Genomic DNA, 11467 nt, shown 5'->3' with positions numbered 1-11467 from the left:
ACAGGTTCAGAAATACACTTAGGTTAGCAATATATAGGTTTCCTCAAAAGTCTCCATGCTGTGTATCCTTACATTTCTGTCTTTAAAACAGTCTCTGGACAAACTAAGCTACATTTCATCAGATGCCTTATAATTTGTGTTAGTGTATGTGTTTTTGTGTGTGTGTATCTGCACATGATGCATCTTTCTCTTGATATTTATAAGTATATACACACACATATATATATGTATGTTTGCAGCAACAAACAAATCTATATGCCTGTTTTAAAACATTAGGCCCCTAGGGACATATGCCACTCATGTTTTAACTGTGAACTTAATGATATTTGATAAGTATTTATTGCACATATAAAGTCACATTTTATTGCTCCATTTATATATTACCAAGCATTACTGTCTATTACATTATATATTTCTGTGATATTTGTAATAGTACTAACTATTCCTTGGATGTTTCCATAAATGAAGTAAAATTTATTCTATTTATTCATATATTTTGTAGATTTTTTTTATTTCTCCTGTTTATGATTGTTTTGTAAATATCTATAGTGAAGCAATTGGTTTTTAATGAAAATAGTGTGCAATTAACCACTTGAAAACTTTTTAGCATACAACCCAAGTACTTATGTAAATCAGCAATTCATACTTTTTTTGGTTACTCATGGAGCTTGAACCCAGGGCTAGCACTCTCCACTTTGAGCCACATGTCCACTTCTGGTTTTCCAGTGATAATTGGAGATAAGAGTCTCATGGACTTTCCATCTGACCTCCTCAGATGTCAGCCTTCTGAGTAGTTAGGATTTACAGGCATGAGCCATCCGCTGAAGACTATTCACACTCTTAATGACTGTTGATCCAACTGGAGCTCTTGTGTTGCATGTCATTCAGCTTGCCTCTGACATGGATTTTGTTAGACATCCCTCAGTGGCCAAAGAGTCACTTCTAGAGCTCATAAGCAACATCTAGAGATCAAGGTACATAGAGAAATTCAGGTCAAAAAATACCCAACACAGGAGCACATTTTTAGAGGGTTTGTAGTCCAAAGATCAGATGGCAGTATCTTGAGCTTGCTAAGCAATTCTTTTTTTATTTTATTTTTATTTCATTTTATTTTAGAGATACTGTACCGAGAGGTTACAGTTATATGAGTGAAGCTGTGAGTACATTACTTGTCAAACATTGTTACCAATTCCCTTGTTGTTGTCCCACCATCCCTTCGCTCCCCAACTACCCACACTCCATGAGCCATACACCTAGCCTTTTCTGTTTTATTTTGTCTATCAGATAGAGGTAAGACCATGTTCCATCTATCTGTACCTCCCTTGTAGCCATAAGTATAGCCGTAAGTATAAGATGGTAGCACAATGCCTAGATTTCATTCAGAGATCTTTGTGATAATGATTTGCCAATATAGCCTCAACTTCAATCCACTTATTTCCTTCTGTGACCTTTGGGAATTATAGGTAAAATGTTTAGTAATTGTTTAGTCTTGATATATCCTCACATTTCTAAAACCATTATTATTTTGAGGCCTGAGATCATGGTATTGATATGTAGTTGTGCATATCTAAATAATTTTTTCCAAGTTAAGATCTTAGCCAAAATAGGCATGTACTAAAGCCTAGTTTCTGAAACTTTGTATGGATCCTTGTTACTTGATTAAAGTACAGATTGCTAGTCAGTATATATAGGTGAGTTCCTAATATTTGTGTGTCTGAACCCAAGTACCTGACAGGAACAACCTAAGGGAAGAAAGACAGTATTCATTTGGGCTCATTGTGTCAGAGATTTCAGTTTGACAATCCTTAGCTTTCTTGGCCTATGGAGCGGCAGAACATCATGATGTGGGACCATCTAGTAGAAGCTACTCAACTCATGACAAACACAAATCCAAAATTATATACGAAGAGGTGAGGGCAAGATTTAGGCCCAAGGACAGTCCCACCAATGTATTTCCTCCATCTAGGTGCTTTTACCACCTCCCAGTAACCCCACCCCATTGTTAACCAATCAATGATGAATAAACACAGAATCCAGGAGTGTTAAGTAAGCAGAGAGGACAGAGCTAACTGAGAGAGCCCAGTTCTTTGCTACTTTTCCACAAAATGCTGATCAATGTGAATGAGAGAAACCATGAGTTTGGCTGAAGAAAGAAAAGCTGATTGGCTGAGGGAAAATTCCCCTGTTTGCTCCTTTGTACCATCTGACTCTACAGGTAGAATAATTACTATCCCTGTGTTCTTGTTTGACTTCAGATTTGAAGACCTGGAAAATTGTTCTTATTTGCCTCCAATGATAAGATACATTGGATAAAAATTATAATCAGCAACAATAGCCTTGGAAAAAGTTGTACTAATTAAAGCAAGCCTGACACCAATAACACAGGATGTGCCTATAAATCTACAAGTAAATGCAATGAATAGTAAAAGACAAATAATTACATTTAGGCATAATTTAACAATAGTCTAAACATTTACACAGTGAAAACAAAAGAGTATGTTCTCAAGAGCAGAACACAAGTGTTCAATAGCTATGTGCATATGAGCATATTAAATGCTTATCAAAGTGAGCTCCAAGACATGTGCTGTTTCCAGTTCTCTATCTCTTTTTTCTTCTCTCTTTTTTTTTTAATTGTGAAAATACCATACAGAGGGGTTACAATTACATGAGCAAGGTAATGAGTACATTTCTTTTTTGGAGGGGGTTGGTCATGGGGCTTGAACTATGGGCTTGGGCATTGTCCTTGTGCTCTTCTGCTCAAGGGGAGCGCTCTACTGCTTGAGCCACAGCACTACTTCCAGTTTTCTACTGGTTTATTGGAGATAAGAGTCTCACAAACTGTCCTGCCAGGGCTGGCTTTGAACCTCGATCCTCAGATCTCAGCCTCCTGAGTAGCTAGGATTACAGGCATAAGCCCCCGGCACTAGGCTATGAGTACATTTCTTATTGCCTCCTTCTTTGTTTCCCCTCACCATCCCTGTCCTTCTATCTCCACCCACCCCCTGCCAAAGTTGTAAAGGTCATTTTTAGACATAACATCTTGTACATCTCATTGTTGCAATGGGTCCACCTGTATCCCTATTTAAACAAATTGTTTTTTCCCTTCCCCTTCACAAATTATACTAACCTCAAATACAGTGAAAACGGGGGTTATACTGTGGGGTAGGTACATACAAAGCAACCCAGATAATTTTCTCTAGAGCCCCCAAGTCCAGCAATGTTTAACGGCAGCTCACATAGCCAGAAGGGAGGTTTTAGTTCAGGTCTGTATCACTGTGGAGGATAATGTGTATGTTGAAAGCAGCAATAAACTCCAACATCTTCTACCTCCACCCTGTTTTCATGTGACATCTTTGCCTAACTCCCCTCTCTGCCCCCTGCCCAATCTCAGAACCTCAGAAAATAATCGGATAAAACCTGATAGATCAGGAGTTGTAGAGACTGGCTTGGTTTCTGCAGGAACCCATCCCAATAGGTGTTTCCATTGCTATGCAGGAGGCTCTGACTAGACCTGCAGGAGATGGAGGCTGGCTCTCCCAGGGTGACAGGCAAGGACTTTGGAGTCTGGGTCATCACAACATCTCCACTGGATCCTGAAATTAGAATAAGACAGAAGTGCAAGGTTATGTACAAACATAGAAAAGCATGCTTTTTATTTATATTTTGATATATTACCTATTGTTCATATTTCATAGTTTGGCTTACAATATAAAATATTTCATTTTAGAAATAAAGGTATTTTTTAAATATAAATGAGTATCCAGGAGTCAACTACATTATTCTAACCAAGGAGAATCTTCACAAAAGCATAAGTTTTAGATCCTTCTGAAATATTTCTCTATTTCCAGACACTTGCCCCATCACAGATAAAAAGAACTGAACATCTAACACTTGCATAGGTCACAACTGGCCCCTGAGGACATACCTGCTAACCACTCTTGTTCCTCATCCCCCTTTCCTCTTACCAGGGATCCAGAACATTTACAGCCACAGGAGCTGAGAGAAGGACTTCATTTTTAGGAGTGAAATGAGGAGTCTTGACAGGTCAAGGCAAGTTCAGAGCTGAGCCTTTATTTCAGACTTAGAAAGGAAGGCTGTCCTTAGGGAGCAATATGCAAATAGCCAGGTGGGGCAACAGTGTGAGAAGAACCTAGGGGAGGGTAAGGTCTGCTCTTCGGAGAAAAGTGACATCCTTGGTAATAACCTATAAAAATCCATGATGCTTACAGCACTGGGAAGAAGGACTCCACTGTGGAAGTATGGTTTTGAAGAGACATATGCACCTATCACCCTAACTCAGAATCAGAGACCCAGTGATAGTTAAGTTTATGTCTAGCATAGTCTCTAGGAAAGGAATAGATTTGAGGCTGATCCCCCCTGAACCTTATTCAGCTAGTCCAGAAAAAGACAGTGTCAGCACTAATCCTCAAGGGAGTTGACCAATCAGTGCACAGAGTTGAACTACCTGAAGATGCATCTGATACCATAGTTCACATCTGTTCAGGGATGTTTGCTATGAGTGTTAGAAACTCTGATTCCTAGGAACTTCCTATTAAGACATAGGATAAAGAATTGACAGGGAGAATAAAATTTTCTCTTACAGGTTGCACCCTGAGGGCATTTATAATGGAAAAGGAAAATGATAGATATGTTTATACATGAAAGTGTGAATATATATTCAATGTGACAATTTTTGTATCCACTAATATCCTGTTATTCTTCCACACTATATTTCTATAGCAAATTAATCTAATAATCCTTTAAAATTCTCTCTTTGGAGTAATGAAAATGTGAAATTGATGAAGATGTACTGCACTCATATACTGACATGTTGACTTGAAATGCCCTAGTGTAAATACTTGTAAGTTATATACATACACACATGATGAGCATGTATATATACACACACACACACACACACACACACACACACATTTCTGCTTATTTTAAACTAACACACAATCTTTAAAGGTCTTCAGTCCCAATCCAAACCAACCTGTTTCTGCTTGTTTGTCTCAGAGATTTCAGTATATAGTTCCTGTCTACAAAGATTCTGGACTTGTTCTAAGGCAAAAACATCACTTGGCAGATAGGAGCAAATAGAGAAGAAGGCTTGTGCTGATGCCACAATGTACCCAATTTAGCCTTGCAAACAGGTTTTTGTGGGAAATTATTGGACCATTGGTTGTCCATCCCTTGAGAATATTAAAACTGCTCTCATGAAATGAATCACAAAATATTCACTTGTTATAATGTGAAGACAGCCATATGCTTGTCCATCTCAACTTGCAGCTGGTTTTCTATTTGTAAATATTATTGTGACACAGATAGAACTGGCCTTGCCTGAATACAAAACTCTTCTTCATTCAGAGCTTAGGTCAATTCCTCTGTTATAATAAATGACTGGTACAGGGCTCTCTGTTTGTGTGTGTGTGTGTGTGTGTGTGTGTGTGTGTGTGTGTGTGTGTGTGTGTTTGTGCACGTGCATTTATCTGTATGTATAGGAGAGAGACAGAGACAGACAGAGACAGAGATAGAGAAACAAAGAAAGTCTGAGAAATATGGTTTTAAAAATGCTTTTTTTAATTTTTTTAAAAATGCTTTTAATTGTGTTGAGGAGTAAAAATCATATCTGTAGTATCTGTTATACTCATTTCCTGAACACAAATTCCTAAACCTAACAGGGATCATTGTTAACTTGCTGGCATATATTCAGAAGCTCTGAGGTGATTTTGTAATTTTGAATTTGTAGCACGCTCTCGGGGATTCTGCTGCTGATTTTGATTTCTGGATAAATTCTGAATAGAAAAGAAAATAATATTGCACCTATGTTTAGTTGTGTTGCTTCCTATGTGTCAAGAAGGAGTTTTGTTGCAGAAGTGTTCCTTATATATGTCTATAACTACTTCATTTTGCATTGACTGAGTTTGACTGAAACTCTCACTATGGACAATGCCTTTCTGTATATATTCAGTGTGTTGGACCACGACCTCACTGGGTCATCTGCTGTGAACTCCTCTCATCACAGTCTCTTCTGGAAGTATATTTCCCAACAGTGATGAGATCACTTCTAATCTCATTTGAGATTAGAAGCCTTAAAAGATTCAATCCTATTCAAACATAACCTTCAAAGAAACAGAAGAGCAGAGAGGAGAGTGAAGAAATTTAGAGCTTCAGTCTGACCAAGCAGGAGAGGCTGGGCAGTCAGTGCATAACTATGGAACCTGCTGGGCATTGTAGGTATTCCCTTCTGCCAGGAATGTAACAACATGCTGTACCCACAGGAAGACAAGGAGAACCGCATCCTGCTGTGTGTATGCCGGAACTGTGACTACCAGCAGGAAGCAGACAGCAGCTACATCTAATGTCCACAAAATCAAGCACGAAGTGGAGGAGCTGACCCAGATCATCGCTGATGTGTCCCAGGACCCCACTTTGCCTTGGACCGAAGACCACCCGTGCCAGAAGTGTGGCCACAAGGAGGCAGTGTTCTTCCAGTCACACAGGGCCCAGGCTGAGGATGCCATGTGCTTGTACTACGTGTGTACTGCAGCCACTGCTGGACGGAATGAGCATCCCTAACTCCCCCTGTAATAAATGCCAGGATCTGTGCCCGTGAAAAGATGAAATTTATAACTTCACACACATTTCTTGTTTTTAGTTCTACATTTATTATCTCTCTGTAGTTGTGCAAAAAGAGTGTTATCATTAAACATGTCAGTTTATAAATACAATGCGTCTTGAATAATGTCACTCTTTATCTTTCTACTCTGTCCTTCTCTATCCAACCCCATTTACATGTATTAAAATACATATTAAATTATTAAATATGAATTTATGACTCTATATACGTATGGTATACGGAAGACCCTTTTCAGTCTCTTGGAAACAGTGAAGTAATATTGGTCACTATTTTATATGTACCTGTTATACAGTGCCATAAGTGTCCTAAATGTATTTTATTTACGCACACTTTTCATACTTTTTTCTATGTTTGCATTTATTTAACTGGGCTACAAGCCAAAGGTGCTTTGACCATCTAAACTCTGAATAAACAACAGAAAAAAAATGATGTCCAATCATTCTAAAACAAGTACAAATTTATATTATTTCTCCATTGTATTTCCTCAAGTTACTATAAAATCATTATTTCATTCTTCCTTTATCATGTGAACTGCAGGAAAGACAAAGCTGGTACTAAATAAAACAAGGTGAAGGAAGCTGGGTGCTGTGTAGGTGTGAAAGCCACCTGGTAAACTTAGGGGACACATTAATAGATTGAAAAAGAGAGGCCCCAAAAGCATTGACACAAGTAGGGTTGAAAGAAGCCAGATTGTAAGAATAACCCCTGAAATTTTCATGATATATGCTCCAGGACTGGCTTCAGCAAATGTGGCCATGTGGCTTGTGAGTTTCCAGTCCACACAGACTCAGGCACCAGAATCCATGGAAGAATTTGGAATAATGATCTCAGACCAGAGCTATGGGCAGGCTTATACTTCATGGGTTGTGAGTTTCTGCCTGACAGATGAGGCTGCGGACTCATGGGAAGGAAGATACTGGAAGACTTTCCTGTGGATCTTCCTGGGAGAAGGAAGTACAGCTCAGAAGGAAAGTGTTTATGGTCTGGGCCATGAACCTGAATGAGGTCTGGCACAAGGTTCTATATCATCAGAAGAAAAGCTACATAAACTTTTGAGAGGAAATAAAAGGAAAAAGGATAAAGATAACAGGAACTATGCTAAACATGGTGGAGAACTGAATATTCATCCATTGCTGAATGGAATTTAAATTTTTTTTTTGGGTCCGGTTGTGGAGCCTGATCTCTGGGCCTGGGCGCTGTCCCTCAGCTCTTCAGCTCAAGGCTAGCACTCTACCACTTGAGCCACCGCGCCACTTCCGGCTTTTTTTGCTTATGTGGTGCTGAGGAATCGAACCCACGGCCTTGAGCATGCAAGGCAAGCGCTCTACCACTGAGCCACCTTCCCAGCCCTGGAATTTAAAATTTTACAGCAATGATAAAATGATCTTGAAATTGGGTAACAAATTTGATAAAAAATATACTTATTACCTTGTTTATGTAACTGATACCCCTTTTTTTTTTCCCTTTGCCATTAAAAAATATGAACTTGGACAGTGTTTTCTAAACTTGAAAGCTTCATTAAAATACATTTCAAAAAACAAATGCTAGGGCATTTATCCCAGAGTAATGCATTTCATTTTCGCATAGAAACTTGTAAAGAAGTAGTCTTACAATCCTTATCAGTAGTAAAACTAAGAATCTCCCCAACTATTCCTAACTGATAAAAAATAAAAGAAAATGTGTTTCTTCAACCAAGGCATTCTATTCAATATAAACAGGAGCTAAACTATTATATACATTGACGGAATGAACTATACTGAATAATACAGCCAATCTTAAAATGGGACTTTTTTATATTTTCTTTTTGTGAAGTGTTGGCCAGGGATGAGGGATTGGCAAAAGGGAATTCTGTGGCTCATGGACAGCCCCAGGAGTCTGTGGCATTGGTAGGTAACCTCCATGATGGTGTTGACAACAGAGAAACACAAATATGTGGTACCTATATATTCTCAACATTCACACATACATGTGGGCTGCTCATGTGATAAGCAACCCAATGCACACACATCTGCACATGAACAAACACCAAAGTGTGCAAGTGATTAACATAGAATCTCTATGGATTGAAACAATGTTACTTTCCTGGTTTAAATAAGGTAGCACAGTTATACAAGATGTTGGTACTGGGATAGTCTGGGGGACAGATGAAAAACACCTCCTAGTAATTTTCTTTGCATCTTTATGGACATTTATAATTATTTGAAAATAAACAATAAGAACATATAATAGTTTTCTTATTCAAAAGCACTGAAGAAATGGCTTATAATTTCTCAGTGGGAAAAAAAAACAAAACAAGGAACTTTCTAACTCCTTCCGTCTAGTGGCAGAAATGTCTGCATACTTTACATCGAAGTAGACTGCTGAATGCCAATCAGTAAGAGATATGTGACATTCTGCATAGAATGTCATAGAACTACAGTAGGCACAACACAGTAAAGCTTAAATTTAAGTATTATGTTATATGTTTCTGTTCTTTGTCTGCACGTTGTATAATTAAAAGCATGGTAAGAAGTAGGTATGGTCTAGATCCATAGTATAACTAACTCTACATGGAAGATTCCAGCAGGGGAAGTCTTCATCTGGATGTGTATGTCTGTAGATTTTTGCAGGTTTTTGTAACACTAAATCTCTGTCATGTTTAGAAAATTTATATATTAGATATCTAATATCTAAACATGTTGATGAATTATTCAATAAATTTCACTAAAATCATGTTCTTTAGAATTTTAAAATAAAATACCAAAAGAAACATTTTAAAAATAGATTTTAAAAAAAGATAGAATCCTGTGCCTGAACTGAGCTCCAAAAAGCCAATGAAAATAATTGTTCCCATCACAGTTTTTTTCTATGTAAGATCCATAGCTAAAACAGTATAACCAAGAGCAGATTAATTGTGCTATATTTATATAATAGACACTACTGGGCAATGAAATTCAACATCTGGAAGTTGTCTCTAACCTTGTTCCATCTCTTGAATGGTGAGCACATGGAGACTCATCTGCAACTCATTTGTGAAGTGCAAGAGGGGTGGGGAATTTCTGTGTCTCAAGACAACCAAATAATCATAAAATTAAAAATGTTAGCAAAGGAGTAATAAAAATTGATCATAGAAAATTGCGTCTTCGTTTCTGTTAGGGATTCGATAGCTACTAAATGATGTCACTATTTCTACATATAAGAACAATTCAGAATTAAGAAATAATTAGCAAGAGTAATAGTATAGGGTTTTGCCATTGTCATATGCTCAGAGACTCAACATGTGGATTGAGAAATCCCTTTGAGTACTCAGTAAAATTGTTAGAGGATTGTCTGAACTAGCATGTCATTATAAAATTTAGGAAAAAATTTCCACTAAGCAATGATGCAATGTAAATAGCAGAAGTTTGAAAATCAGAGATGAAAAGATTCAACTCAAATGTGACTTTTCCACTTGAAATCTGGAAATTGGAGAAACAATGTATTTTGAGGAAAATTTCTTTTCAATTCATAATTGCATACTATCAAAATATCACCTTAATGAGAAGTGAACAACAGATTTTACAATTTCAAATTATCTCTTAACTTCATATTTTTACAGTATTGATCCCTCCATGAAGAGACCTGAGTCTAATGAAACACAACATTCAGGGAAGAGTGAGGCATGGTGCTTTTTTATTGTGAAAATACTCCACAGAGGGGTGTTTTTGTAGTCACAATTAGATAGAAAGTAGTTATGTGACAGGGCTCAATGTGACCCCAGAAGCAGTTTCCCCTACTCCTGTCAGGATGAGATGCACAGCAAATCTTGCTGTGTAGACTTAAATAAAATTGAATGAGACAAAGTATATATGTTTGGTACACACATCCAGAGAGAGACTTTCCCTGATGGATTCTTCCATGTAGTTAGTTATACCGTGGACCTAGATTACACCTACTTCCTGTGATTCTTCTAATTATACAACTTGTAGACAAAGAACAGACACATATAGTTTAATACTTAAATATAAACTTTACTATATTGTGCCTACTATAGTTTTATGGTTATCTCTTACTGATGAACCTTCTACTTCCTCCAACCAAGCAACCTGGCCCTGTGATTGGAACTAGGATTAGGATAACCCTAAAGCCCCAGACTAGTCCAGATCTATTTCAGAACAATGACACCAATGTAGGACAAAATCCAGCAACCCATCTCCTGGGTTATTACCCTGAGTTCAGAGACACAGAGAGGAAGAGAGTAAGCACAGAGATGAAAAGTGCTGCCAAAAATCGAAGAACACCAGAAAGTCAACAGAGAACTGATGGATCAAAAAGGACCCTATGTAAAGGGCAGTGTCTTGGTTCAAGTTCTCATCTTCTATTTCAATTAGGCTCTCAGAGTCTAACAACAATAATCAGAGTTTCATGCCAAACAGTCACATTTTGATAACTCAATAAGTATATGTTGCCACTTTGATATCTTCCTTTGATCACCAGAAATTAGATCTCTGGCATAGCTCTCCTTCAGTCATTCTGACAGAAAGGACATTTCAAGAATCAACTTTCGTCCTTTGTCTCATCATATTGTTGTTCCCCTTCCATTCACTAATTCAGTACACAGCTTACCAAAATAAAATAGTGACACCAGGGGATAAACCATAGGGGAAAACAGAAAAAAAAAGAAAAAAGAAATAATTCAACAGCAATACTCACAAAAAATATTTTGGAAATGAACCTTACAACTTGGTGGGGTGTGATGAGGGAGGGAAAGTGGGAGGAAAATGAGGGAGAGAATAGCAATGTTCCACAAGAAATGTACTCACTACCTTACATATGTAACTGTATCTCCATTGTACATCGTCTTGA

General features: G+C 37.7%; 1 pseudogene; it reads left to right on the top strand.

The window, feature by feature from the left end:
- Window positions 1-6218: 6218 nt before the first annotated feature.
- On the top strand, window positions 6219-6582 carry LOC106000828 (annotated as a pseudogene).
- The last annotated feature ends 4885 nt before the right edge of the window (window positions 6583-11467 follow it).

This window comes from Dipodomys ordii, unplaced genomic scaffold (genome assembly GCF_000151885.1).
Source record: "Dipodomys ordii isolate 6190 unplaced genomic scaffold, Dord_2.0 Scaffold246, whole genome shotgun sequence".
Classification (NCBI taxonomy): Eukaryota; Metazoa; Chordata; class Mammalia; order Rodentia; family Heteromyidae; genus Dipodomys; species Dipodomys ordii.
This window is presented reverse-complemented; position numbering and strand designations above follow the sequence as displayed.